Here is a 5,216-nt window from a genome sequence, read left to right as displayed (position 1 = left end):
GCAACAATGAGAACATCGTTGATCCTTCCCATTGGCTTTTTAATGGTGGAACCCGCAAGGTGCAAATTTAAAGAGCAATCATCAAGATCATGGAAACCTAGAATATCACATAAAGTTTTCGGAATTGTGGAAACACTAGCACCCAAATCACACAAAGCATAACACTCATGATCTTTAATTTTAATCTTTATAGTAGGTTCCCACTCATCGTAAAGTTTTCTAGGGATAGAAACTTCCAACACTACAAGGATCCAGGTCTATTACAACAAAATCGTTTGTCGCAATACATGACGTTTCGTGGCGATAAGTACATAATGCCACAAAACGACATTCGTTGGCAGCCGTTGTGACTGGACGCATGGTAATAGGTTATTTCCATGAAAAAGCAATCGTGGCAATAAAGTGTGTTATTGCAATATCCATGTGGAAAGTTGCCACATGTTTTCCCGTGGCAACACTCACTTGATGCCACAATTACATTTGTGGAGATAGCTTTAATGCAACATGAAACAAATCGTGACGCCTGATATCTCGTGGCGATAGACATTTGTGGCAACAACCTATGCCAACGACGCCCGTTTCGTGGCGCATTACTCTTCTATGGCAATAGTCAACTGTGGCAATAAGCTATGGCAACAATCCTTGTTTTCATGACATTAGGCATGCTGCCACGACCCACTACACTTGTGGCAAAAAACTATGGCAACAATCCTTGTTATCGTAGCATTAGGCATCTTGCGACGACCCACTACAATTGTGGCAATAAACTATGGCAACAATCCTTGTTTTCGCGGCATTAGGCATGTTGCCACGACCCACTACACTTGTGGCATTAACTTATGGCAACAAATATTCCAGTCGTCGTAACAAGAAATTGCAACATACTTATTTTGATGGTGATAAATGGGTATCACACCAGGTGAAATGTTTGTAGCGAGAAACTATTGCGTCAATTTATAATTTCCGTGGTGATACTCTATTTCAACAAAAATTACTTTGGTGGCACCAAACAATTAACGCATCATGCCAAGCTATTGCAACAATATGAAGTGATCTGTTACAACATCCTAGTGTAACAAAATAGGTAGGCTTAGCGACTGAGATATGACGCAACACTTTTTTTAGTGGTGCTAACATGTGGCAACCGAAAGTTGGTTGTAGCATATTGCAACCGTAAAAAAATACATGCATTCAATTACAATATTCAGAACTATACGTATAATATGTAGATTCATAAAGTTCATAATTCTCATAGCAAATATCCATCAAATGAAACTCAGATGTAATTTAGCCATCCTAATTAATTGCAAAGACTAAATGGTCTGTGATCTAGAGTCCAGGCCAGCTAGTTCTTTGAATCCTGCAATCAAGAAATAAAAAAAGTTCTAGTTAATGAGTCCAACATAACATACGCCATACAATTATTCCAGCCCCATAGTTAAAAAGAACTATTGCCAGAACACAAGTGTAAATGTCTAAAGCATAAGCACAAGTACATCTACTAAAAGGTTCTGCTATTGATTTAAGTTGTGGCTCGACGTATAGTTTCAGTTAAGTTCATGTCCCTAGCTAGCACATATTCATTTTTTTAAGTTGTGACTTGATGCAGCAAAAACACATGGTGAAAGATAAGAAGCAGCTAGCTAATTATGAATGCCAATGACGTATAAAATGCAAGTGAACATGAAGAGAAAGTACAGCTGTGACTTACCATTGCTTTAAACATTCGAGAATTCCTTGCTGCAGCTTGTATGAGCGTATTTGAAGAAATAATAATTGGCCTTGAACCTAGAGTCTTATTAGGACTAGATCTCTATAAAAGAGTATTTTGCAAGTTTGGGTTACTATTTTCTTTGTCAATCATTAGGCACCTGTAAATACAAGTGCACTTTTAGCAATGCAAGTAAGCAACATAAATCTTACAAGATCACAAGCATACGACTGTAATCACCTGTTGGGTTCCCATCTGTTGGCAATGCTACAAACTTTGTCATCATGTTTTTTTTCAAATTCTAGTCTTGATGTTCGCTCCTCTTCCAACAATCTTTCCCTTTCAGCACACTCTTCTTTTAACCTCTCCTCAAGTGTTCTCTCTCAGCACGCTCCAAGTTAATCCTCTCTTGTGTGTTTGCATGTTCAGCTTGTAGTTGATCTTGTAATTTGTTGACCTGTTGGCTGAGCTCAGAGTTTTGCTGCTGGGTGGATGCTGTAGGCTTGCTCTTCAATCTGGATACGAAACCTTTGAGAACCAGTTGAAGGTTTGGCCATGTATCCGTACCCACGAGGCTGTGATGACTTGCATTTCAGAGTGTCTTTGTATGAGGTCTGGAAAATATTGTTTTTCTGCTCACTTGAAAGTGGACCTTCAGTTTCAGTTTCTTTGTTTTGAACCTCTTGACGTGCTTTGTTCTAAAAATGAAAATAACAATTATAGGTACGGCATCAATATTGACACAATATAAAAGATGAAACAAGAATAGCACGATCCAACGGATGAATAATCCCAGCTGATGATGAAACACACCGAATGCACATCATTGAATAACTATAGAATAACCAAAAGTCAGTGTACTTACGTAAACTTTCTAGGACTCTGTGTTAGACCATGTTCCGTCGTTCGTGTGGGTGAGTTCCAAGTTTCTCTGCAAGTAATATAACAATGAGATGCTTGAAACACGAAACCATATTTAGCAGCGAGGCATACATATTTAGTTAGACTCATACCTTCTCAAAGCTTACTTGCGAGTAAGATTTTGATCCAATTTTGTGTTTTGTCTCCTGTTTATTACGGTTATCGGCGTTCTTTTGGCTGCGTTCCTATCAATTCATTGAAACCAAATATAACCAGTCAGACAAGCCATTGTAGAAGCTGAAGATATTGTACTGAGTGTGTACCCAAATAGTGTAGTACAGTTTGGGCTGTGTGCATGCACGGGTATGGATACAGTGTTGTCTTTTTTGTGTAAGTGAACATCAAAAGAGCAGAGCTAGCATGTGTTGGTGGTTCAGTGGAAAAAAGGGCATTTGTTGCCTTGAACACACACCCGAGTCTAGCCGCTCTGCTTCTTCTCTGTTCTGGCCCTGAGTCTACATTACATCTAGCAGCTTCAGTGTGAGACCAAACAACCAAATATAAAAGAGGGAGAGCAGGAGACGCCCAACAATATTGACAATCTCTGAATAAGAGTTAGTACATTGGCAATAGTTTCTGAAAAATTGGGAATGAACAATTATTGCATAAAAGGAGGGAAAATACGACGATGGAGCGACTTATTGCAACATTATTAGACTATACACAAAGTCTCCCGTCTCCAGTCTTGTGGCTATCCACATTTGATAAAGTCAAGTAAATGAACTGAATTCTCAACTTCAGAATACCCCCGTACATAGAACTAAAAAAATCTAAAGAAGATACCGCCTAAAAGCACAATTTTTGCAATGGTTAACCCGAGATTTAAAATTTACTACATCTATACGTCATACTCTACCTTTTGAGCTGGAGCTGAGGTCAGTGGCTGATCGGATTAGCATGGATGATGCTAGGTGTAAAGCTAAAGCCCAGCGCAGCGTCGCCCATCTGTTGTGGTTCGTCGAGTGATCGCGTGTCGGCGTGACGCTACAACACCTAAGGGCATTGACGCCTTGATGCCCAGCCACACCGAACCTACCCAAAAGGCTACAGCCCACAAGGCTACGCCAAGGCCTGGCCACGTCTGAACAAGACCTGGCCTACCCATGAACCAGTTCCGAACAAGGCCGCCGTGGGATTCTCCCTATACCTGATGCACCGCTGTCAGCCTAACCTGGTGCACGGCCAAACAACTCTACACAATCGTTTCAAGAAATCAACATCGACCCTGATGCCTGTGCATCAGGGAGGCTCCTAGTAGCTCTGCCCCTGCTGTGAACATCATACTGCAATTAAATACACTATGTAGGTTCAGCCGATTGAAGCAGGATATGAGGCAGATGTACAACGCCCGCTAATTGTAACCAAAAACACTATGAGACTGATCCCATCAGCCAATTGAAGTAGGATATGAGGAGTATGGAATACCAAAAAAAACTGATCTACATCGCTTGTTATGGAGGTTCAGGGATGCGGCAGAGATGGTAGGATACCGAGTCTAATCTAAAGATTCAGACTGAACCCAAGGGAAAATAAGTGAGCTGACAGATTGGGGGACAAGCAAGATGGGGGAAGACAGACCTTGAAGGTGTGGCGTGGCTTGTAGCCCATGAGCTGGAGCGCGCTCTGCGTGATGGGGCGTGTGCACGGGAAGCTGCTCCTCTAGCGGTCGTCGGCGACGACAATGTATAGCGGCGGCTACTGCTTGGCGGCGGCCATGTCGTCCCCTGCCCTGACTAGTTCTACGATCAAGTGGCGAGCGGAGGAGACAACGGACGAAGAGAGCGGTGCGTCGAGGAGGAGGAGCTCGTGGGGGAGGGGGGTTTGAGCCCGGGCGGGCATTGTCGCGGCGTGCAACACCGAGGTGGTGTCGTGCTTGGTCCAGACACGGTGAGACGGGAACTCCGTCGGCGCCGACGCCAGACCGCATCACTTTCGCCGCTGGCATGGCCGAGGACACGGAGACGCGGCCCACATCGGCAGGCGTAGAGGAGATGGAGGAGGGCGAGATCGAGGAGGACCGAGGTTCCAGGAAGGGAGGAGATCGGGTGGAATAACCTAACGCCGTGCAGCTGACTCGAGTGTGGTTCGCTGTGTTGACGCCGTCATGATGCCGGCAACACAGAGAAACCAGGGGCGAGAGCTCAGATCCAATCTCCCGTGAAAGACGCCGTGGTGTGGTTCTGTTATGAGGGTATTTAGCAGGAAGGTTAATATAAGCTTCTTTTTTTGAACAAAGACTCTAATTTGGGACTTTTTAGCGGGAGGTTAAAAAATATTGGCGCAAACAACATTACACCTAAATTAGGTGGTGGGAAAATAATTATTTTTGTTCTAAAAAAGTAATTATTTTTTGAGGAGTTTGTAAATCGATTTTGAGACGGATGGAATACTAAATTTTTTTTGTAAAAAGTTATATCATGGTTAAAAAACCACCAAATCCGAGAATCGTGGAGGGGCGATCCGGCGCCCTCCTCTGTAACGTTCTCGTCATCGATATTTGTATAGTCGTCGCCATTTGAGGAAGCCAATTAACAAACGAAAAAGAGTTTCCCCGCTTTATATTATAAAGCAACCATCACATACA

General features: G+C 43.0%; 1 long non-coding RNA gene across 3 annotated transcripts; it reads right to left on the bottom strand.

Annotated features, from left to right (window-relative positions):
* Window positions 1–1,103: 1,103 nt before the first annotated feature.
* On the bottom strand, window positions 1,104–4,779 carry LOC119295895. Of its 3 annotated transcripts, none has more exons than XR_005144466.1 (6): window positions 3,045–4,779; window positions 2,725–2,817; window positions 2,577–2,642; window positions 1,952–2,409; window positions 1,712–1,871; window positions 1,104–1,360 (listed from the first exon to the last, which is right to left on the bottom strand). It is a non-coding gene; the product is annotated as an uncharacterized LOC119295895 (long non-coding RNA). The 3 variants fall into 3 exon arrangements; XR_005144467.1 differs by having other exon boundaries at window positions 4,211–4,779; XR_005144465.1 differs by having other exon boundaries at window positions 2,725–4,778.
* Between the last annotated feature and the right edge of the window lie 437 nt (window positions 4,780–5,216).

Source organism: Triticum dicoccoides, chromosome 4B (assembly GCF_002162155.2).
Source record: "Triticum dicoccoides isolate Atlit2015 ecotype Zavitan chromosome 4B, WEW_v2.0, whole genome shotgun sequence".
NCBI lineage: Eukaryota > Viridiplantae > Streptophyta > Magnoliopsida > Poales > Poaceae > Triticum > Triticum dicoccoides.
This window is presented reverse-complemented; position numbering and strand designations above follow the sequence as displayed.